This window comes from Trachypithecus francoisi, unplaced genomic scaffold (genome assembly GCF_009764315.1).
Source record: "Trachypithecus francoisi isolate TF-2019V2 unplaced genomic scaffold, Tfra_2.0 Lachesis_group4, whole genome shotgun sequence".
Lineage (NCBI taxonomy): Eukaryota > Metazoa > Chordata > Mammalia > Primates > Cercopithecidae > Trachypithecus > Trachypithecus francoisi.
The window spans coordinates 102,171,741-102,197,383 of NW_022681469.1; the positions used below are offsets into that span (position 1 = coordinate 102,171,741).

A 25,643-nucleotide genomic window follows, 5' to 3' on the forward strand; every position below is an offset into this window, starting at 1 on the left:
CATCTAAGTCACCTTTTAGCCTTTTGCTACATTCGCTTTAAGTTTATCATCTGTCTATCTATCAATCTATCTATCCATTTCCCCCCCCAAATCTTTTAATCCTAAATTGTAGACATCATGACCTTTCAGCTTTAGCTTGCATCTCTTAAGAATAAGGTCATTTCCTTACAGTATGGTTACCATATTCAGGAAACTTAATCTTGATATTATGCTATTACCTAATATACAGTGTGTGTTCAAATTTCACCAAATGTCCCAATAATGTCTTTAACAGCCATATTTTTTTTCTGATCCAGGCTCCACTCTAGAAGCATACATCACTTTTAGTTGTCATGTTTCTTTAGGTTCCCTTATTTTATTATTTGTATTTTATTGACATAGTTGTACATATTTTTGGGATACATGTGATATTTTGATACAGGTATAAAGTGTATAATGATCAAATCAGGGTAATGGGGATGTCCATCACCTCAAACAATTATCTTTTCTTTGTTTTGGGAACACTACAATTCTCCTCTAGTTATTTTGAAATATACAATACGTTATTGTTAATTATAATTTTCCTATTATACTGTCGAATACTAGAACTTATTCCTTCTATCTAACTGTATTTGAAATAGGGAGGGGAATTGAAGAGAAGTTGGTTAATGGGTACAAAAAGATAGTCTCCTTTAACTGAAACAGTTTTTCAGCCTTTCTTGCCTTTCATGACACTGACATTTTGAAGCAAACAGGCCGTGTGTTTTGTTGTGCAGAATGTTCCTCAATTTGGTTTTTCAGATCATTGCCTCTAGTGTGCTCAAGTCATCCATTTGACAGGGATACTACATAATTGACACTGAGTCCTTCTCGGCACAGCAATGAGGAGGGAGATTTATCCTATTATGGGTGATGTTGACTTTGGTCACTGGTTAAAGTTGTTTCTCACAATTTGTCCACTATCAGGGTACCTTTCTCACAATCAATGGGCACCTTAATTGTGATTAAATCATCTGTGGGGAGACACTTTGAGACTCTGTAAATAACCTTTTCCCCAACAAACATATGCAGTGATTCTAGCATCACTTGATGGCTGAATCAATGATATTTTCTAACTCTATCACTTCTTTTCTATGTATTGGATGATATTTGACTATAAATAAGAGCTTTCCCTTTCTCTTCCTTTCTACATTTTAGTATCAGTATAGACTCTGGACTCTTCTCTCATCCAGTGTTTTATAAGCCATTGTATCTTCACCCTACCTGGAGTCCAGGCAGTTGCTTGTGAGAGAAAGGTCACGAGGCACAGCAGAGGTGAAGTGGGGTGGCCCGTCAACCCTAGAGGGAGAGACGTCAACCCTAAAGGGTAGAATTGAACTTTGACTTAGAATATGAAGGTGTGTATCAGCAGATCCAGGTCTGATTCCCTGTCCTGCTGGTGATGTGAAGGGCCAAGTGGGGCTCTTGTGGGGTCCCCTAATCTGGTAGAAAACACTCATAAGTGGGAGTTGAACAACGAGAACACATGGACACAGGGAGGGGAACAACACACACTGGGGCCTGTTGTGGGGGTAGAGGGAGGGAGAGCATTAGGATAAATAGTTAATGCATGTAGGGCTTAATACCTAGGTGATGGGTTGATAGGTGCAGCAAACCACCATGGCACACATTTGCCTATGTAACAAATCTGCATGTCCTGCACATGAATCCCAGAACTTAAAATAAGTAAAAATAAAATAAAATGAAAACAATGTCTTTTTTGTTTGTTTGTTTTTTGTTTTTTTTTGAGACGGAGTTTTGCTCTGTCACCCAGGCTGGAGTGCAGTGGCTCGATCTTGGCTCACTGCAAGGTCCACCTCCCAGGCCCACACCATTCTCCTGCCTCAGCCTCCCGAGTAGCTGGGACCACAGGCGCCCGCCACCGCGCCCTGCTAATTTTTTGTATTTTTAGTAGAGATGGGGTTTCACCGTGTTAGCCAGGATGGTCTCGATCTCCTGACCTTGTGATCCGCCCGCCTCAGCCTCCCAAAGTGCTGGGATTACAGGCCTGAGCCACCGCGCCCAGCCAAAAACTATGTCCTTTATCTGGCCTTAATGATGCCATTAGAATTATAGGAAATTGCACAGTAGAGAGAAACTCATGGAATGGTTTGGGGGAGGCAGTTACTTAGCCAGGGAAAGGAATTTGGGTGAATCATCCCACTTCTCACATGGCTGTTTCTGCCCAGTTATGCTGCTCCCTGCTCCTGCTGACCCATGACCCATGGCTGTGCCAGACACTGTTGTTACTGAGCGTTGTGTTCGTCTTAATGATGGGTGTAGTGGGAACACTGAGCTCTGGTTTAATCCCAGTTACACCCCTTGCCTGCTGTCTGACCTTGAGCACACTCTTTAAGCTGAGCCTCAGTTTCTTCATCTGTTTAACAGGATTAGATGTTCTTTCCCTCAGGGGCTACCTGTGAGGAGTCGAGGAGGCATGCATGCGGTGAGCATGGTGTCTGGCAGCAGCTGATGCTTTATAATTAGAAAGTGATATGATTCAGTGTCAGCATCCTGCTCAATGCTTGGAAGGTGCACTGTGAGCTCTGGGCTCTGTGTTGTTTGGAGGAATTAACCTTTTCTGGGTTAATCAACTATGTTCACTGGGCCGTCAGCACTGACCAACCACTCTGCTACCTGGGACCTTCGAGGTGGTTTCTCTCTTTCCTTTCTAGCATTTTCCTCTTATCCCTCATCCAGTCACATTGTGTATGATGACGATAATAGCTAACCTGACTAGAAATTGTGTGTCAAGCATTTTTCTACAAGCTGTATGTGTTAAGCTGTGGAATCCTTACAACAACCCTGTGAGACAAGTGTTTTTATTACTTCCATTTCACAGATGGAGAAACTGAGGTACAAAGACATTAACATATTCAAGATCCTACTATCAGTTGGTAGATCTGCGATTCAAAGCCAGAGAGTTTGACTGTAGAACCCACAGTTAACCACTGGGCCACACTGCCTCCCTGGTCTAGCAGTGAGGCAGAAGGTCTGCGTCCTCTGGTTTTGATGCTGCTGTGGACTTGCCTTTCAATGAGGTCTCTGCTTCCTGCCTGCCTCTGCACCCTGATCCAATGCCGGTGCCACACCAACCTGCTCATTTCCTGCCATTTCCTTGTGCCTGGTGTGGACTCTCACTGCAGCACTGGTTGGCCAGTCACCTTGGGCTTATTCGCTGCCTGCCCGGGCCTCCTGCCGAGCAGGAGATTGTTCAGTCTAAGAATGCAACTTTAGCTGCTGGGCTGGAGAACTAGGAAGCCCTTCTTCAGACTCACTGCCTGTCTGGCTGTGAGCTCATGTCTGCCACACATTTGCCTCCATAGACCTCACCTGTGAGCAAGTCACCAGCATCACCTGTGGGCTTGCCAGAGCCCTTTCTCTGCTGTGACCACAGTGGTGCCCGCTGTATGGTATGCGGTGGTAGGGAAGGTAGGTTAGCACTAGAGCTTGGAGTCAGACAAACCTGAGATTCCATCCTGCCTCTGTAACTTACAGAGTTGACTCAGTAAGTTACTCAGCTTTTCTTGGACTCAGTTTTCTTTTCTGCAAAATGGAAGCAATAATGATGGGAGGATGGAATGAGAAAATGTATGTGAAAATACTAGGCATAAAAATTCCTGAAACCTGAGTAAGGTTGTAGTTTAGGTAATTCTATTATGTCCACATCAATTTGCTGGTTTGGATAATGTACTAAAATATTATCATTGGAGCTGGATGATGGGTACCTGGGACCTCTCTGTACTATTTTTACAGCTTCTTGTGTGTCCCTAATCATTTAAATAGAAGGTTAAAAAAGGCATTTAGTGTAGTGCCTAATCTCTACTAATTATACTTATTTATTTATTTCATTTTAAATTTTTAAATTTTTAAGTTTTTGAGGCAGTCTCACTCTGTCACCCAGGCTGGAGTGCAGTGGTACAATCACAGCTCACTGCAGCCTCGACCTCCCAGGCTCAGGTGATCCTCCCACCTCAGCCTCCCAGGTAGCTGGGACCACAGGTGCAAGTGACTACACCTGGCTAATTTTTAAAAAATTTTTTTTGTAGAGACAGGGTTTCATGATGTTGTCCAGGCTGGCCTCAAACTCCTGGGGTCAAGCAATCCACCTGCATTGACCTCCCAAAATGCTGGAATTATGGGCATAAGCTACAGTGCCTGGCCATACTTTTTTAAAAAAAAATTAGAAAATATCACTAGGAATTCTGTTATTCGGCTCAAGCTCAACCTTTTGGTTGAGAGAGAGAGAAAAAGGCAGAGAAAGAGAGGAATCCACCTAAGATAAGGTGACCAAACAAATTCTAAAATCACTTCCCTACTCTAACACATTGAACAACAACACTTCTCTTCTTGCTGACATTTTATCTTCTCCCACTTGAAAACCTTGCCTTTGACTATACTACGTGGGCTCTATCCTGTTTAGATTTCTGATTGACATTCCATTTCACTGATTGTTAACTCAGGCTGCATAGTAGAATTATGAGCTATCAAACCAGCCTTGCTAGGTAGGGCTGGGAGGCACATGTTTAAAACTTCTTTGGTCCCATGCTGCTGCCATGCAGCAGGGCTGAGAACCCCGACTCTGCTTGTTCCAGGCTCCCCCTTGACCTTTTCTTGTTTTCTTTCATTCTTCTCCTTCCACACTGCCTTGGTGGGTGCTGCTTCTGCAGGTCACTGTTTCTCTCATGACCATTAAGGCCCATCTTAACTGTAGTCACCAGATAAAGACTTTGCTCCCTTCTCTTCACAAGTTTATAGCATTTATCTGGAATGGGCATCTAAAGATTTGGAATGATCACAGAATGAGCTTTCCCACCCCGTGAGATGCCATATGTCCATGCCATTTTAGATAACTGAAGTGTCACCAAATGTCCCTTATGTTGTCTTTCTCCAAAAGCCAATTCAACAGAATGCAGGCGAATTGCATGTATTCTTTTGGGAACGTGATCTGTAGAAGCTTTCAAAAGCCTGCTGGGCACTGACTATTTTTACTACTATTTCAATGGCTGCCACGTTTCGCTCTGGATAGGCTGACTTTGAGACATTGCCTCAGTTTCTTAGACACCAGTTCCTCCTTTCTTAGTCTTTTCCAAAGTGAAATGTTGACATAAAAATAATAGGCATACACTGTAGACCACTGATAAATGGTAAGAGATAAAATGTCCTAAATATGATCCTCATGATCATTTTGCTTTCTGAAGTCTTAATATCTATGCCTTATTCTCATAGTTATAATTATAGTGTGGCTACAATTTTTTTTTGTCCTAAGTTTTTCGCGGATCATTTTATCTTAGTCATTTTGCCATGTTGCCACATAGTGTGTATGTGCCTGAATGTGATAAATGAGCATTTATTTACCCACATCACTACTGCTGGACATTTAGATTCTGCTCAGATTTTCACTCTGTAAAGGAATGCTATGATATAAGTCCATATCCATCTAGATAATTTAAACTGCATTGTAGGGATAGATAACTAGAAACACTGGGTCAAAGGGCATCTCGACTTGATAATCCTCATTAAAAGAGGGGCCCTGAGTAGCCCTTTTCGTGGGGCTTCTTCCAGCAATTCCCATCAGCCTGGAACCCTTAGATTTCATGCAACAGGGCTCATTTGTCACAGCTTTGAAGTCACTATTTAAAATTATTATTTTCAAGGTAGCCTGCCCTTTTTTTTAAAGCCAGAGCACGCCTGTGCTGTTTTGGTGCCTTTTGCTGACACACTGCTCATGTGAGGACTGTAGTCACTGTCTGTTCTGCTCCTGGTAGGGATCCATAGCTTCCCTCTTTTATGCCCTAGCAAAGTGGGTTCAGAAAAATTATCTGCCACACCCAAGGACACACAACTGAACAGCAGCAGAGCGGAGGGTGAAACCTGCATCATTTTGACCTCCAAGGCTTTGTGCTTTCCGCTCCACTCCATGACCTACCTGGAAACAGGAGCACAGAGAATGGAGTCATGCTCTGCTCCAGAGCAAGGAGATGGGGTACAGGAGAGGAGAAAGCATGTGCCTAGGAAAGACTTCATGGAGGTTCTTGCCCTCAAGGAACCTAGAATTTAGTGAGAGAAAGAGAGAAGTAAATCAATGATTCCGCGTAGTGAAGTGGCATTTGTTTGCACTTATTCAAATAAAAATGTCATCATAGCAATAAACAGAAGAACATTTGAAAACAGCTTTATTAAGATATAATTGACATAGAAAAACTGCACGTGTTCAAATATTCAATTGGCTAAGTGTGACATTTGAGCCTGTGAAGCCATCACCATAATCAACATAATGAGCCATTACCCTCAAAAATTTCTTTGTTCCCTATTGTAACTCCTCCTTCCTGCCTCTCCATGCTATCCCCAGTCTGTCCTAGGCAGCCACTGATTTGCTTTCTGTTGCTATTGATTATATAGATTAGTTTGCGTTTCCTAGATTTGTATATAATGGAATTATGCAGTACATATTCTGCTTTCAAATCTGTATTAGTATAATTATCTAAAAAACCATTTATGTTGTTGCATGTATCACTAGGTCATTCCTTTTTGTTGCTAAGTAGTATTCTGTTGTATGGATGTACCATGATTTATCCATTCAGCTGTTGGTAGACATTAGCATTTGCCAGTTTCTGTAGTATAAATATTCCCACCATTTCCAATTTCAAATTTCCAAAACAGAGTCACAGAATGGAGTTGGGAAGAGATGCACACAATTAGCTCTCAGGAACTGTAAGAACAATCTGCTCCATAAAGGCTAGGAAATTAGTTCTGGGCAATAAGTAACTATAGAGTGGAGGGAATTGAAGCATTTCATGGGAACAGTTGGTAAGTGGAATATCTTTGTCTTGAGGAGTCTTTTATCATTCTATTTGTGGGGGTGGGGCTGGTTCTAACTTAAAAATAGCTGGTTTGGGGACTTTGCACATGTGACTGCTAAGAAACACTATTGTGTTTACAGAGACTGTTTGGTTTGAAGGAAGATTTATTGCTTAGGAAATAAATACTGATTATGGGCCAGAGTAAGTAATGTTTTTAGAAGTTTTTACATATATGATTATTTGAAGAATAGAAGTAAATACATTCAATCTTTTGGGGAAAAGCGTTTTTAAAAAACTCTTTACATTCCCTATCTAGACAGTTTAAAAAATCACTGTGTTTTAGATGAAGTGTGGAACTGTGCTCTGACATTTTAGGTATCATGTGGAATGCAAAAGAATTAATTTTCAAAGTTAATAGAAAAACATGTGGAAAGAAAAATTGAGCTACTTTACTTTATCTTTCAATATTTTATACATCTTCCTCTCTGTGAATAATAAACTATGTTTATAGGAAAACAATGTACATTTATAGCAGTGCTTTTCATTCCACACAATCCCAAAATGTTCCTCTCTGATCCCTCCATTCGTCATTGAATAGCAGCAGTTTTCTGGCAGAAACACCACCAGCAACCTGACTGTGACGCCAAGGAAGTCTCATTAGGGACTGTGGTCAGACATACGGCATGAGAGGTGGCTTGGAAAAGGGCAGGAAAATTGGGTCAGGCATGGACTTGGAAACGCTTTAGGTTTCATTCATTTATAATAACCATGTATTGAGCTCCTACAATGTGCCAGGCACTGTAGTAGGTACTGTGTGTAGAGTGAAAACAAAATAGGCACGGTCCCTGTCCTTGTAGAATTATTTATAGCTCCAAAACATAGCAGGGAGCTAAGAACTTTCTCAAGCCTTGTCGCAAAGAGGCCTACTAAAGTGATCCTATTATCCTAATCAAACATCATAGAAATCATTAGACCAAATCTTAGCTTTCCCTTGAAAAATTTAGGCTCTGTGGTCATTCAGTGCTTACCCCATAAGGGTATTTCTGAAATTTTCAGTTACTAGTCCATCTTTGAAGGTCAAGAAAAATCTCCCACTGCCTTGTCCCATGTTGACTAAAGCAAGATAATGTTACAGTTTTTCTTGAGGATTCTGTCATGACCAAGGCCTCTGCACCTCCGTGTGGCTCCAGACTCAGTTTTTCTTCTTTGGGTTAATGTGGTCGGGCATTGAACGTAGCACAGGTCCTGCACTCAGGCAAACCTGGATAGCATCAGGGGTTCAAAAGGAATGTCTGAAATGCAGACCCAGGGTCGCATATTCATTTTTTGGGGAATCTGAAACTTTCAATAGATTCTCATGAGGATTTGTGATTCAAAAAAACTTCAGAACCTTCAGTACATTGGAAAGCATGTTACACAGGTATCAAGCAACCCGGGCCCTTCTGTAGCCCTGTGGTATCAGGCAGGTTGTTAACCTCCAGGTGCCTCAGTTTTATCATTTGTACCACGGGGATACCTATTTTCCCTTTTACCCATCCCTTTACCCTGTGAGGGCAAAGGAGGTTTATGAAATTGGTTATGAAAGTGTTCAAGAAGTGGCCCAATATCATGTGAAATGAAATGTGATATTCCTGATGTTATCACTGCAGATTGTAGTAGGGAAAGGGGACTGGGGTGGGGGTGCATGACAGGGTGAGGAACCAAAGGCTGGACAAGGATCTGTCCTCATTGTCAGATACAGGATCAGCATCTTTCCTATTGCTTCAGTGTCTTTCATTCACACGAGCCCTGGGATTGTGGCTGTTGAAACCTAACTCATCCCGAGGTGAGAAATGAGGGAGGAGAGGCCAGGCATGGTGGCTCATGCCCGTTATCCCAGCAAGGCCAGGAGTTTGAGACCAACCTAGGCAACATAGCAAGAAAAAAAAATCAGCTGGGAATAGTGGCACATGCCTGTGGTCCCAGCTACTACGAGGCTGAGGCTGTGATGGCATCACTGCACTCCAACTCAGGCAACAGAGTGGGACCCTGTCTCAAAAATAAAATAATAAAATCAAATAAAAAGAGTCAGGAAAAAGGGGAGGAAACTCATGTGAATGATGTACACAGAGAGCACAACCCCACACCAAACAGAAAACACACTCACTTAACAGAGACAGTAAACTTTATTGACAAATAAGTATGATAAAGAAACATATGTATTTCTTGTGAATGTTAAAATTTGATGGACTTTCTTCATGAATGTTTAACTCCTCTTTGATCACATAGTATCATGTTCTAAAATTTACCATTATAACCCACCCAACATTTCCCCCATGTTTAAACATTCACAAATATAAAAAAATTGTAAATGTTCCTTAGTGGATGTACTGTAATTTAGTGTCCATATCTGGACACTGAAGTTATTTAAGTGTTTTTGCAAATGTAATATAAGCAGTGCCATGATGGACATCTTCATTCAAATAGATTTTTGTAGATTTAGAATAATTTTCTTGGGATAGATTCTCATACTTCAGGTGGAATTTGTGGAATTGCCCAGATGAGCAAGGTGGTCTGAGATCAGAGGTGGTCTGAGATCAGAGGTGTTCTGGCTAATAATTTCTCTGTTGTCCTTCTTCAGACACTGTTCCAACCCTCCTTCACTTGACATTTTCTTATCAAACAGGTGTTAACTGTAATCGTTTTGGTTTTAGAATGTTTTGCTTTGACCCTTCCCCTAATAGATGCATAATATCTAACTAACTTTGATGTTCATGTTACCTATTGATGTAGGACATTGAGGAGGATCCTTTCTCAGCCGTACTCAGCATTCTTTGTGTACTCCTCTGTGTTTAATTTAATCTCCACACATTTGTTGATTAACTGAAGAGCAGGTATGGTCAATGGAAGGGACTTTAATTGGGAGTCAGAAAATCTAGGTTCAACATCTGGTTTTGCCATTTTACCAATGTCTTTACACATAGCAGTGAACTTTTCTGAATCTTGTTTTCATCTTGTTTTCCACCTGAAAAGTGAAAATATCTTTCTCAGTGAGTGCTTGTGAGATGATTAGATAATGAGCTTGGTAAACTGTACAGTGTTATGTATTTAAAATCCACAATTATTGTCATATATGCAAAGTGGCCTCCTGGATGCTGTGGGTAACACTAAGATGAAAAATTCATTCATTTATTTATTCAACACACATTTATAGAGTAATAACTATGTGCAAAGCAATGACCTGGGAGCTGAGGATATGGCAGTGAGTAAGGCTCTGTAAATCCTTGAGGAGTTTACAGTCTATTAGTACATATAGTGGCATTGTCCAGAGTGGTAGCCTTTAGCTACATGTGGACAGTGCCACAAAGAGACTGAATTTTTAATTTTAATGTTATTAAACTTAAATATATAAGTTTAGGAACTAAGATCAATTTAGTTTTTGAAAAACACCTACTGTTGGAACAACTTGAGTATGTGAATCTACTTTTTTCAAATGTCCATTTTATGAAATAGAAACATAGATCAAGTATTTCTGAGGAAAACATATCTGCCAAATTGAGATGCACTGTAAATGTAAATTACACACTGATTTCTAAGACTTAATATGTAAAAAATAAAATATCTCAATAATTTTAATATTAATTACATATTGAAATATTTTAGATGTATTGGTTAAATACAATATGTTAAATGAATTCACTGATTTATTTTTGCTTTTTAAAATGTAGCCACTAGAAAATTAGATACGTGGTTTGCATTATATTTCTAATGGGCAATGGTAATAAAAATGAAAAGATGCATGATTCATAGTAGTGAGATTAGCACAGACTGCATGTGATGCAGAATGCTCTGGGAATTTTAGGGTTGTGGGGAGAACAGAATCATTCCACCGGCAGGGAGTTCAGCAAAACGTCTTGGAATGATGTCTTTTAACTCAGTTTTGAAGGCAAGAAATATAGTTATTTTAAAGGGTAGGCTTTTTTTTTTTTTAAAGAATAAATGGGTTGAGAGGCAAGTTCCAGGGAGAGGAAGTAGTTTTTGCAAAGATATCATGGTCAGAAAGTTTGGGGCCTGTTATTAGGGAGTATAATGGCTTCCCCCAACTCTCAATGGCATCAGCTTTAGCTCTCTGCCCTGTCTGGAAGTCTCAGCTGGTTAAGGCCCTTTCAAACCCAGATCCTGCCCAGGTATCCAGCAGGACTAACCCAATCCCTCAGGAAGTGATGGAGAAAATACATGTGGGAATTGTGGTTGTCTCAATGCTTGGAGGTGGGGGTGGGAGGAAGATTCTAAGTTCCTAAAATGGAAGGAGAGTCCAGGACAAGGAGGGATTATTTTGGCTAAAATGCCAATAGTGACCCAATTGAGAACCTCCTGGGATGCCCAACAGAAATGGCTTTGGGAGCTTTTTCAAAATATCCATGTGTGGGTTCTACACCAGACCTCCTGGACCAGACTCTCCAGAAAAAGCCCTGGGCATGCATATTTAAACAGTTCAAAAAAGGCACAATTAATGTGTGTATGTGATTAACAATTCAAGTAGTACAGAAAAATTTTAAAAGTCTTCCTTTTTGGCTAATGGCCACTGATATTTTCCCCAAAGACAAACATTTTATGCAAACACCAAACATACCTACAAGTAGTGTTTTTTGTTTGTTTGTTTTTTGTTTTTCATTTATCAAATGAGATCACACTAAAAGGGCTCTTCAACATCTTTTTTTTTTTCTGAAAACAATTAAAAAAATTTTTTTTTGGATTTTCCAGTCAGCATATGCTGATTGATTTACCTCCTTTTTAAAGACACCAGAGTATTCCATTATGTGAATATTTTCTAATTTACTTAGTGATACTTTCTTGGTGGGTATTTAGTATATATCTTTGTACTGGCATCTTGAAGTACTTTTGTTCATTTTTAGCAGTGGAATTGCCAGATCAATTAAAATGGAAAAACATATTGCCAAATTACTTTTTGACTTTTTTGTTTTTTACCATAGTTTATACTCTTATAAACAATATATGCGAACAACAATGGAAAATGCCTCCAACTTATCCCTTAGTTAAGAATCCCTGTTTTAGTAAACTTTCCTGACTTCCTTAATTTCTATAAAAACTCATTTTTTCTATACCTTATTCTCTTCATATTTTGCTTTCAGAAAGATGACAGCTACCTAATTTGATCAGTTAGATCACATTAGTATCTGTTAATGTATTACTCCTCGTGGTAGGCACAATAATTCCTCCCTAAGATGTCCACATGCAAATCCCTGGAACCTGTGACTGTGTTCCCTTACATGGCAGAAAGGGTCTTTGCAGATGTATTTAGGTTAAGAATCTTGAGATGGAGAGATTATCCAGGATTATCTCAGATAATCTAATATAGTCAAAGGTATCCTGATGAGCGAAAGAAGGAGGCAGGAGGATCATAGCCAGATAGAGATTTGAAGATGGCATGCTGCTAACTTGGAAAACGGAGGAAGGGGCCATGAGCCAGGGAATGCAGGCAGCTTATAGAAACTGGAAAAGGAAAGGAATGGATCCTCCTCTGTGAGGCCCTGCCAACACTGTGATTTTACCCCAGTAAAATCCATTTTGGACCTCTAACCTCAAGAACTGCAAAATAATGCATTTGTGTTGACTTGAAGCTACTAATGTTGTGGTCATTTGCTCCAGTGACAATGGGAAAAGGATACACTCCTCCCAAGTAGCACATTAGCTGGGGTGTTCTGGAGATAGTGCTATTATCAGAAATGCAGAGTTTTGGGCACCATGACAGGGCACTGGTGTCAGAGTGACCTTAGAGTCCTGGGAAATCCTTGAAACCGAGCCACATGGCAGCCATCTGTCCATCCGTCTGTTATTAGCTTCCAGTTCCCCCACACTAACTACCCCTTCTCATTCCTCCTTACTTAAATTTTCTCCTTGGAAAAAAAAAATGTAACCAGCTAAAAATCTGAAGGCCCACAGATAATCCAGTTCTCAGATTGAGGGTACAGTTTTCACTGATTTATTTTTACTGCAGATAATGAGCACAAAAACAAAGAGGAAAAATCACTGTTCTCGGAATTAGAAGTCTGGACGTTCAACCCTGCCTCTGCCACTTTGTGGGTTGTATGAATTGGGGCAATTCACTCAGTCTGAAATGGTTTGTAAAATGGGATTGGTAATACTTGCATCAGAATTATGGTGAAAATAAAATAAATACAGATAGATAAAAGTGCTTTATAAAGGGCTATAAAATTCAAGGCACTATTTTGAACAGTTATTAGTAACAATAATAATTTTATAATAATTATAGGCATCATTAGTGATGTCCATAGAATAATTATCACATCAAAATAGTCAATTATCACTATAAGTTATTTTATTTTATTTTATTTTTTGTATTGTATTTTAAAGTACAATTAATAAGTAGTTGTGAAGAAACACTCATTTGAACCTGAGAGTGGGAGCTTTGCTCAGACAGGAATCCTTATCTCTGTCCATCTCATTTACTGTTTTTCAGTGTGTGTGTGTGCTCACTGGCAAGTCACATAGCTAGTGGGAAAAAGCGTGTGAGAATGGATGGTCTGGAAGGTGTCAGCTAAACCTGAAGCATCATTACTCTGTTGTTGTCCTTCATTCAATACGTAGCTATGTCCTGTGCGATACCTCTGTGAGCAGTTTCTCCATCTCCATTCTCTTTATTAGTTTGGCTCAGGTCCCTGGTTCCTCTCCCTTCCTACCATGATAGCCTCCCATCTGACCTTTCTGCCTTTAGAATATTTTCATCCAATCCAGCCTACATTCTGCCATCGCAGTTATCTTCTTACAACAGATTCTACCATTTAAAAACCTTTAGTGGCTCCCCATTGCCCAAAACATCTGTGCTCAACAGAGGCGCTGGGAGACATTGTTGAATCAAAGTAATTTGTTATTGCTAATAATTAGAGAGCAAAAGTCTGTGAATAATTTATTCTTTTTGTTTTACTCTTTAAAAACCAGTTAGAGCAAGGTTCACTGTATCATTGCTGTCTATCCAGGGAGAGTAAGGGTGGAATAAGGGTGGAATTAGAGCTAATGCATGGAAAATTCACAAACAACACCCAGCCATGCCTGCAGATGGTGGTGTTCATCATTTACATTATGGGGGAAATAGTTGACACCCAGTAGCTTGAAAAATAAAATCCACTCCCTCTTGCATGTCAGCAAAGGGATTCATTATCTGGTGCCAGTTTGGTTTTGCTCCTGCCCTCTCACCCTTAGCCATACCTGCCTTCTGTACTTCTATCAGGTATAGGGACATTTGTTTCCTACTCAGCATGCATCTTTCCTTTCCATGGTGATAGTAGCCTGGTTTCCCTTTGGGGAAGTTCTGCTCCCCTACTTCCACCTCATAGGTTGATTCCACCTCTTAGCCCCTCAGGATGGGTCCTGTATCCCATGACTGGCTGGAAGAAATACAGGATTCCTCCAGCCATGATGATTGCCTGGAGATGAGCAGGTGTTTCTGGCTGGGTCAATCAAAACCAATCTGTGTTTTTTCAAGAATTACTGGGAAAGTGGTGCTGCCTTTCCACGAAGGCTGCCAAGTTGGTAGGATTCATGTCTGGAGCTGCAGGGTTCCTGTTGCACCCTGGGGATAATGCCTACCTTTATATGAAACTGGCACAGAAGAGAGACAGAGAGACACAAAGTCTTGGTGGCTTCATTTGAGCCCCTGGATCCATTTGAAGGTAGATAAAGCTTGGTTTTATGAGCTGATATAGTGTCTCTCTGTCTCTCTGTCATTTAAGTTAGCACGAGTTCCTTTTCTGTCATCTCAAATCAAGAGTCTGACACACTAGCCTCCTTACCACTGCCCACATGGCAAGCCCTTTATGCTCGTGTGTTTTTGCTCATTGCCTGGGATGCCCATCTCCATCTCTCAATTCAGCAGCATTCTATTTATCTGTCCAGGTCCGGGTCAGATATTCCCAGTGCCTTTCCACCCCACCTGGACAGAATGCGTGCTCCTGTAGCATGGGCTCACACATGTCATCGCATTTCGTCTTACAGTTAGCTACATGTGCATTGGAATTTCTGGCTCTTTGCATAAGGGACACCAAATTTCAGACACTTTAATTTATATCTGTAATACTTTGCACAACTTCTGTGAATAGACATTTAATATTTGTTGAACTAAATTGGCAGAAAAAGAGGACAAATAAAAGGAGGAAAGATAGAAAATAAAAGAGAAAAAGTACATTTTGCCCTTTAAAATGTGAGTCTTGGGCTTTGGCTATGAGTAGAGGAAGATGGGAACAACTTGTTGAATAAGTTAAATCTATTTAATCTCTTTTTCTGGGAACTGTTTGCACTTGACAGCTGCAAAATATATGGTAGCCTCCCAGACAGGAGGAATTTAGCACAGCACATGGAAATGGCAAGAAGAGAAGCTCAAGCCTGATTCCTTCTGAGTCACATAAAATCACGGTCAGTGACACTGTGTCCTGTACAGCAGATGGGATGTCTGCTCTTGGAATGTCTTTCAGGATTCTACCCTTCTTGCCGTTCCCTAGGTCAGGCCGTTCCCACTAGAATACTGAAGAAGTCTTCCCATGGGGCTCCCCAGTCATCTCGTATGTGGGATCAGAATGATCCTATAGTTCAGCTCTGTTCCTTTTACTGCCTTGTTTACAAAACTTAAGTACCTAAGGGATCTCTTTAAAGCATCGCTTAAGACTCACTATGGTATGACCTGAACTTCCTTTCACAGATTCATTTTTAAAAATCTTTCCATTCCTTCCCATAGTGTCCCAGCTGAAGCAAACCAGGTGCCAATCCCTGCTGTTGACCATGCCCTGCTGTGATCGTCTTGGTCATTCTCTTAGGACAATCTCTCCACCTACAATATTCAGTTCCCAACTCTGCAAGACCAAAAGTTGTCATTTTTTGAGGATACAGACGTGTGCTGCCTCTTCTCTGAAGCTATTTGCCGGTTGAACTGGTCTCTCTACACTCTGAACTACCCTAAAATGTTTCGGTCATGAGAGTTATTTGTATATATATATTCTGTGTTGGGTTAGGCTAGCTGCCAGATAACCCACAAGTCTCAGTGGCTTAACACACAAATACTTTATTTCTTACTCGTCCACCATCTTATGCAGCTTGAGCGTCTCTTCTTTGGGGCTACCTCCAACCAGGGACTTAGGAATCTGGGCATCTTCCATAGTGGGGCTTTGCCATCTCAGAGGCCTTAGCTTCCAGCTGCACGTCCAGAGAACAGGAGAGAAAAAGAGAAGATGGTGGATGGTCTGGGATGTTTTAGAGACTAGCCTGGGAAGTGGTGCATATTATCTCCACCTGCACACCACTGGCCAGAGATGAGTGATAGTGTCCCTGTCTAAAAGCAAAATGGCTGGGAAGTGCAGTTTTTTTTGTGGGCCCTGGACAAGAAAGTGGGATTGGTGAGTGTCTGGCCAGTCACTTTCACATCCCTTCTGGAGAAGTTTGTCCCATTTCTACACCCTCTGGCCATTCTGAGCAAAGTACCCTAAACATATCAGGCTGCAGGGAAATTGACACCCTTGAGAGCCTGTGCACAGGCTGCACTGTGCTCACTGTGTTCTGCTACTGTGATGTTGTTCCTTGCTTTTGAGCAAGAATAAAACCTCCTTGAGTGCCTTTGCCCTTGTACCTTCCTCTGTCCCCCTTCTCCCCTCTTCCTATTCTTCCTTCTCTATTTCCTTCTCCTCCCCCTTCTCCTTCTGCCTTTTCTTCTTCCCTTCCTTATCTATCACTTTTTCCTTCTACTCCTCTCCTATTCCTCTTTATTTAAAATTGTCCTATTCTCTTTGTCTTCTCATAACCTACTTTTCATTCCCACTCAAAACCCAACTGCAGAAGGTGTAAGTGCACAGAGTCAGGGACAGACACGTGTGTGGTCATGGACAAACTAAAAAAGGCCAACTATTTCATTTCCTTCTATTATTTTTTGGGGGGTGGGTGTTAAATAAACTTTTTATTTGGGAATAATTTTAGATTTCCAGAGAAGTTGCAAAGACAATACAGAGTGTCACCATATACTCCTCACCCAGTTTCTCCTAACATTAACATCTTATATTTCTGTGGTGTCTTTGTCAAAACAAGAAACCAACATTAGTACATGGCTATTGACTAAATTTCAAACTTTATTTGGAGTTTGCCAATTTGCCCACCAATGTCCTTTTTCTGTTCTAGGATCCCATCCAGGGTACCACACAGGATTTAGTTGTCCTAGTTCTTTAAGTTTCTCCTGGTCTGTGACAGTGTCTCAGTCTTTCTTTTCTTTGGATGACCTCAACAATTTTGAGGAATACTGGTCAAATGTTGTCCCTCTGTTTGGGTTTGTTGATATTTTTTCTCCTGATTAGTTTAGGGTTTTAGGTTCTTAGGAGGAAGATTACAGAAGTGAAGTTCTGTCCTCATCACAACCTACAAGGCATATGTGATATCCACATGACATAACTCACTTTGCTAGACTTGATCACTTAATTAAGGCAGTGTTTGCCAAATTTCTCTACTTTAAAGTTACCGTATTCTCCTTTCATGCTCTTTTTTTCTTTTTAGAAATGAGGGTCTTGCTATGTTGTCCAGGCTGGATTGTAGTAGCTGCCTATTCACAGGCATGATAATAGCGCACTACAGCATTGAACTCCTGGCCTTGAGCTATTCTCTCGCTTTCTTAGTAGCTGGGACTACATGTCCTTTCCATACTCTTATTCACTGGAAACCAGTCAGTAAGTCCAGCCCACACTTATGAGGGATGGGATTAAGCTCCACCTCCTGGCAGGAGGAATAGCTACTTATTTTGGAACATTCTATTCTTTTTGCTTCCCCACTTAAATGCTTTCAAAGTTTTTAAATAGACTTCAGCCTGAAAGGCGGACATAAATTTTGGCCTTAAAGCTATTTCCCTGGCAACCAAATGAGGAGTCTTGGAAATTTTTATTCCACAGGTAAGAGAGAGAGTCCATAGGGAATCAAAACAAAGCAAGTGAATGAACCACTTAGCATATAATTATTCTGTGAAGTAGCACATCTTGGAGTTCGCTAATAGTGGCAAGATGCTCCTGGATTCACTTACTGCCTCTATTATACCTCCCACATCCTCACTCTGGAGTGAGCACACTGCGGCACCAGCCTCTGTGGCAGGCCAAGGTGCTGAGCCACTCTGCTGGCTGGTAAGGGAAGTGGGTAGAAGGTTTGCTTTGGCTTGTAACAGCCCCAATCATACCCTACCTACCTAGCCAAGCTTAATGCCTCAGAAAGTCAGAGGACCCGCAGAATGTCTGATGGGAGGTAGAGTTTCCGCTTCAAAGCCTGCTTTCTCAGCTGTCAGGAAAAGTGTGAAGGGAATGCTTTTGAAATAAAAATTGAAATGAATCACAGCTTTAATTGTTTTCCATTTATAATCATAGTTGGATGAGATCATCTAGGCAGATCACTTTATTCTACACGTGAGAATCCACAGATGATGTGAAAGTAATGCAGCTGAGTGCAGGAAACAGGCCGCTCTGACTTGTCTGCTAATTCACATGCTCTTTGCGACATACAGTTCTAAGAGGCAGAGGCTGGAAGAGAAGTATGTGGGTTTTGGGATCAAGAATACCTAAGTTTCAGTCTTGACACTGCTATTTCTTAGCCAGGTGACCTCTGTAACTTCATCTCTCTTGAGCCTCAGATTTCTCAGCTGCAAAATGGAGTTTGAAATTTGCTTTGGTTGGTTGTCGCAAGGATTAAATGAAATAATGCCTGGTAAGTGCCTATCCAGCACATAATAGATGGCAACTGCATCAGAATGCTTTGGGCACAAGTAATAGAAAATCCAACCCAAAGTGGCCAAAAGAATCAAAAGAATATTTATGTTATTCCACATATGTAGAAGAATCATTGTAGGATAACTCCAGGATTGGTTGGTTCAGAGGCTCAGCATTGTCATCCAATGCCCAGGTTTTTTCCAGCTTTCTGCTCTGTCATCCTCAGCATGATGGGTTAGGTCTTAGACCAACTCTCCTCACAGCCACAATATGGCTGTCGAGGTTCCAGGCATCATGTTCAGAGGTTACAGCTCTGGCAGAAGATGAGGTATCTCTTCCAGCATCTTTCTTAAGGAGGAGGAACCCATTTTCAAAAATAACCCTACCCACATCCTTCCTTCTCCAGCTGACTACTTTTCATGTCTCATTGGCTAAAATTACATCAAAAAGTTAGTGTCTAAATCATGGGCCACCATAATAACGTTTATAACAATCAGGATCAATTCCTGAGGCAAAGCTTGGAAGCATCAGTCTCCTCTGATGCAATGATTACACTTTTACCTGGAAAAAAACCCTGGATTCCTGGATTCTATTAAGAGGGAGGAGCATCTGAGTACGTCTAACCTTTTGCATGTCCAAGCAAACAAGGGTACTGAGATCACTCATGAGGCTGGTTATTGGCCTGATTGATTAAAATATGGATACTTCTTCCTCCCTTTTGAATTGGTTGTTTGGTTCATTCTCTTCACAGAGTTTGAAGGACTCTCACTAAATCATGTCTAAAGAATGATTGATTTGAGACCAGCCCAGGCAATGTAGCAAGATTTGGTCTCAAAAAAAAAAAAAAAATTGTTTGATTTTGGTGTTTGATTTGTTGTTGGTTGTAGTCCTAGCCACTTGGCAGGCTGAGGCAGAAGGATCACTTGAGCCCAGTAGTTCAAGGTTGCAGTGAGCTGTGATCATGCCACTGTGCCCCAGCCTGGGTGATGGAGAAAGACCCTATTTCTAACAAATAAAGATTGATTACTCCCTCTTTTCAAATTCCCACCAGGATAGAAGTATCTGAATGGCTTCTGGTGTATCAAGTCTGGTTAGTTATTTATGTTGAAACTGAAATTAAATAAAATTACAAATTGAGTTCCTCCATTACACTAGGTACATTTTATGTGCTCAGTAGCCACATGTGGCTAGTTGCTACTGTGTTGGGCAGTGCAAATTATGAAACATTTCCATCATTGCAGAAAGTTCTACTGCACAGCACTTCTCTCCAAACTTTTCAAATTTTAAAATTCTGAGGAAGTGACAGACTCGGGATTACTAATGTCTATGTATGAATTTAATAATTTGGATGGGTAAATTGGTGAAAAAATGATAAAAATGACCTATGGGTCAACATTTAGAAAATTTCAGTGTAAGTTATTTGTCAGTTTATCTATATAAGCTGGAATTAACAATTCTCAACTACAAACAAAACTACATTTGCAATGTGTGTTTTAATTAATTAATAATTTTTATTAGTCATTAATGCCCACAAACCTCAACTCTTGGGTATTCAGGGAGTGATGGTCCCTGAACTTATTGTTTTTTCTCTTATCTTGGTCTGCACAGTAGTCTGTGTTTCCCAGCTGCTAACACCTTCATTACAGCCAGACGATGGGGCAAGGAGAGTATGCTAAATTCAAACAGTAAAAAATTACAGCTTGTCAGTGTCTTGGGTGAAGGTTTGGTGGGAGAACATTGGTTTGCAGAAGGAGTTCTGAGGATCTGTTGATATAATTATGTACTGACATTATTAATAATAGGATCTCATATTGGAATATCCCTTTCACATTTATTTCATTTATTTTTCATAACAAACCTCTAAGTTATTTTATTATCCCAATTTTTTAGACAAGAAAATAGACTAGATTACTACTATGTGGTACATTAGTTTGGGATAAATTTTTTTTAATAAAGTAAGAACTTGGCTTGAAAAAATTCTCACTAAACATATATGGCACGTGTTTCAAAAGGATATAAAACTAGAATTTGAACCCAGGACTCCTGATTCAAAATTTAGTGCTACTTATATTATCCCTGGCTTCCATTCTTTGTTTTCTACTACACCATTGTATTTTACCTCTTTGCCAGAGATAATTGACAAATGGCCATGCTAAACTCTCACAGGGAGTTGTAAAATACAAAAATAAATGGACTCAATCCATAAGTAATTGTGGAAAAACCTGGGGATTTTTATATAAAAGGTATGCTAAATTATGACACAACTGACCAATCAGAGATGTAAACACTTATGGATGGATACAAACCTCTTACTTACTGTAAGTAACCATTTCCTTGTACACACTGGGATGATGTCAAAGAGAATTGGAGGGAAGGAGGAGGGGATGGGGAATTGAATGGATAGACACATCTCTTTTCTCTTACATATTCACTGCTAATGTTGCTTCCAGACAGGAAGCACTCTTTCAACTGATGTAGACAAAACTTGAATAATAAGTTGAGTGAATTGTATAACAAATACTGAAGTAGAAAATGATTATTGGCTCTTTTTGTTATTTAATCTCATGATGAACAGCCTTGGTCATTTACCCTTCTGCTGCTTCTCTAGGGGATGGAGGAAATACAACAGGTGACAATGAGACCATTCCCCATCTGGTTAATTATTCTATTTTAGGGCTTTTATTTAACCGTGGTTACTAATCAGCTTTTTCCCAGGCAGCCTCCACATTGCTTTTTAATAATGGTGACACCTAAGCAAAGCATATGACGGGGATTGATTTGATTGTGTTGCCTAGAAAATGGAGCATGGACTCAAAAGGTGCTGCAATTGCACAGCCCTTGAGGAATCAGGTGACTCTGGGGTTTTTCCTGCTGGAGAATGAAGAATGGAAGTGCTGGGGCTAGGGGTGTATCCTGGTCTATTTTTAGATTGCTATGATTGCCTGCTATGCATCTTTGCTTGCAGCATGAAATCCGGTTTCTGGAAGCAAACTTCCCTTCGCAGTACATGTTGGGTTTAACATTGTATAGGGTTTTTATTGAAGCAGACTTTTACTTTATAAAAACACTATGACAGTCTCATGCTCCATCTGGATAACTACATACAGGGATAAAATAAATGATGAATGAATGATGGAGTGAATACATGACTCTATGATCAAGAATGAATGCATTAAAAGAGTATAATGCTATATAAATGTGGGGTTTAAAAAGAAAATCTTATGTGTATAATTGCTTTCTTCTTTCTATTAAGGACTGATAAATAAACAACATCAAACTACTTCAGTTAAACGAGTGAACCCTCCATGCCTTTTCAGATGAAGACAATTTTTGCAAAAGGAGGGAGATGTTTTAGATTGTGCTAGGCCCAGACACTTCCTCTGTTTAATTATGATGCAGTATAGATTTATCCTGGGGGCAAAGAATTGAGCTAAAGCTACCCCAATATGCACCAACATTTCAGCAGCTGCGGCCTTCCCATTATTAGTACATGCCTGTTTTGGCCCCTTCTCTCTTTATGACTAAATATGCATTAGAAATAGTCCTTTGGTAAAGTATAAAATCCAAGGAAGGTGTATCATTGAGCCATTTGGAACTAATTTATTCTTTCAGCAAATATTTATTGGGTATTTTAATATGTGCTAGACACTCTGGGCACAGGGAAGCAAAAAAAAAATGGATAAATGATTAGGTTAGGGTTAGTGGGATTGTTAGTGCTATTTGTGCTTCCTTTAGCATGCTGTCTCCTTTTAAAAAATAATGCTTTTTTTTTTTAATACCTGTCAGATAAACATTATGTACTCAAGGCATACAATGTGATGATTTGGTATATGTATACACCGTGCAGTGATTACCATAGTAAAATTAATGAGCACATCCTTCTCCACTCATGCTATATATTAGATCCCCTTAACTTGTTCATCTTAAAACTTAAAGTTTGTACCCTCTGACCAATGCATCCCCATTTTCCCCACGTCTACCTCCTGGTAACCACAATTCTACTCCCTGGTTCTATGAGCTCAACTTTTTTAGATACCACTTCAGTTAAATCATATAGCATTTGTATTTCTGCATCTGGTTTATTTCACTTAGCATAATGTCTTCCAGGTTCATCCATGTTGCTGCATGCTATCATGTCTTTGCAAATGGCAGAATTTTCTTCTTAATTGTGTCTGAATAATATACCACACTTTCTTTATTCATTCATCCACTGATGGACACTTATGTTGTTTCAATATCTTGGCTGTAGTGAAGAATGCTGCAATGAACATGGGTGTATAGATATCTCTTCAAGATATGAATTTCATTTTCTTTGGATATATACCTAGAAGTATAGAAGTGGGATTGCTGGGTTATGTGGTAGTTCTATTCTTCATTTTTTGAGGAACCTCTCTACTGTTTTTCATAATGGCTGTACCAACTTACATGCTTACCAACAATATACAAGAGTTTCCTTTTCTCCACACTCTTGCCAACATTTATCCCTTGTCTTCTTGATAATAGCCGTCTTAACAGGTGTGAAGTAATTGTTGTTTAGATTTTCATTTCTCTGATGGTTAGTAATGTTAAGTACCTTTTTAAATCCTGCTGGTCATTTGTATATCTTCTTTGGAAAAATGCCTATTCAGGTCCTTTGCCATTTGAAGATTTCTTTTGTTTGTTTGTTTCATTTTTTTGATATTGGGTTGTATGAGTTCTTTATATATTTTTATATTAACCCCTTATCAGATATATGGTTTGCAACTATTTTCTCTCATTTTGTAGGTTGCTTTTTCATTTTGTTGGCTGATCCTTGAGAACTCTCACTTCTCACCATCACTGCCTTAAACGTTTTTTCAAAGTATTCTTTCCAACATCCTATAGGGCTCATCATGAGAGGAGTTCTGGTAAATGCAGTTTTCTCTATTGTATCACATTTTCCTTGGTGTTTTGGTGTTCCTTCTAGACTGGCATGTTGGGAAGTGGTGCCCAGGATGTCTTTGTCTCTCATTGGCCTTCTTTTCTTTCCTCAGCCTCTTCTTATTGCCCTTTTTACTCTGCCCTTTCACTGGGATTGCTCTTGTCTTGGTTTCTACCAATTCCCATGCTGTCACGTTTTGGCCTCATCTCACTTGATCCATGGTACTGCATGCTACACAGTTAACTATTTATTTATTTATTTATTATGCTTTAAGTTCTGGGATACATGTGTAGAATGTGCAGGTTTGTTACCTGGGTATACATGTGCCATCGTGGTTTGCTGCACCCATCAATCCATCATCTAGGCTTTAAGCCCCGCATGAATTAGCTATCTGTCCTACTGCTCTACTTCCCCTTGTCCCCCACCCCCCGACAGGCTCTGGTGTGTGATGTTCCCCTCCCTGTGTCCATGTGTTCTCATTGTTCAACTCCCACTTATGAGTGAGAATATGTGGTGTTTGGTTTTCTGTTCCTGTGTTAGTTTGCTGAGGATGATGGCTTCCAGTTTCATCCATGTCCCTGCAAAGGACATGAACTCATTCTTTTTTTATGGCTGCATAATATTCCACGGTGACCAGTGTGATCATCACATTCTTCTATATATTTTTTTATGCCTCATTGGCTATTTCTTCTCCATATCTTTTACTGGCTCTTCATCTTCTAGTTGACATCTCCATTTTAGAGGATCTTAGGGCTTGGTCCTGGGCCTCTTCTCTATCCATATTTTAAGTGATTTAATCTGTCCCAGGTCTTTGTCTTTTGTCTCAATTCAAGGCACTAGAATGGGGATATGTGTGGCTTTCTTGAATGAATTCTTTTTGGGGTTTTCTAAACTTCCTGAATCTGTACATTTTTGTCTTTCACCAAATTTGGGAAGTTTTGGGCATCTTTTTTATTATTTCCTCTGGCCAATTTTTAAATCTTCTTCTGGGACTCCAACTACCTTATGATAGACCTTTTGAAATTTTCCACAGATATCTGAGGCTCTTTAAATTTTTTTCCAACTTTTTTTCCCCTCTGTTCTTCCCATTAGATGATTTCTATGATATCTATTTTCAAATTCACCAAATCTTTCCATAGTCATATTCTTTTTGCTGTTAAGTCCATAAGGGAATTTTAAATTTCAGGTATAGTATTCTTCAATTCTAAAATTTCTATTATGTTTCTTTTTATATTTATATTTATAAGATATAAATATATTTTATATTTACCAGCTGAAATTTCCTGTCTTTTCATTCATGATGAGCATGTTTTCCTTTATTTCCTTAAGCAGGGTTGTAATAGCTGCTTTCAAGTTTTTATCTGGTAATTGTGATATTTGGGTTATCTTAATATTGACTTGTAGAGGATGGATCACATTATCCTGGTTTTTCATATATATCCTGGAAGTTATGAACACAATATTGCAGAGATTGTAGATTTTGTTATGTTGCCCCAAAGAGTATTGATGTTTTTGATTTAGCTGACAATTAACTTGATTTATAGTCTAATATAAGCTGTCATGCATGTGGTGGGTGTTCGCTCAGATTTCATTTTAGTACTTTAAGACACAGCTGCGAGTGAAGGGGTCATCCAGACATTTGGGCTAAATTTATACACTGATTCAGGGTCCTTCCTCACTCCCTGGTAGCACTGGATGCCCCAGGATTTTCCCCTGGTTCCTTCAGCCACAAAGATGGCAGGCTTTTTCTTTGTGTCTTCACTATCTTCTTCCCTACCACTGTGATAATCCCTCAGAATGAAGCTCCAAAAGAGGGAGAATTTACTCTGTACTGGTGACATGCTGCAGTTTCAACTTCCTCCAAAATCTTCCTGCCTTTGTCTAGTCTCCAGAGCCTTCAGGTAGTTGCTTTTTAAATTATTTCCAGAGTTTATAGCTGTTGTTTGCTAAGGATCACTTTGTTAGACATGTTCTTCTGTATGCCAGAAGCAGATATAGCTCATGTCTTTAAATACTGTGTATATGTCCATGACTGCCAAATTTATATCTTCACTTTTCCCATCCCACCTGCACTCTCAACCCTAGCTTTTCAGTTCTGCACTCAAATATTCAACTTTTTATTTAATACTTCTAATGCACATCTAATAGAAATCTCAAATTTGAGATATTCAAACCAGAACTTATAAA

General features: G+C 39.8%; 1 protein-coding gene across 4 annotated transcripts in view; it reads left to right on the top strand.

Annotated features, from left to right (window-relative positions):
• PDE1C (phosphodiesterase 1C) overlaps positions 1–25,643 on the top strand; it is a 564,336-nt gene that overhangs the window by 141,473 nt on the left and 397,220 nt on the right. The gene's annotated exons all lie outside the window — the stretch shown is intronic.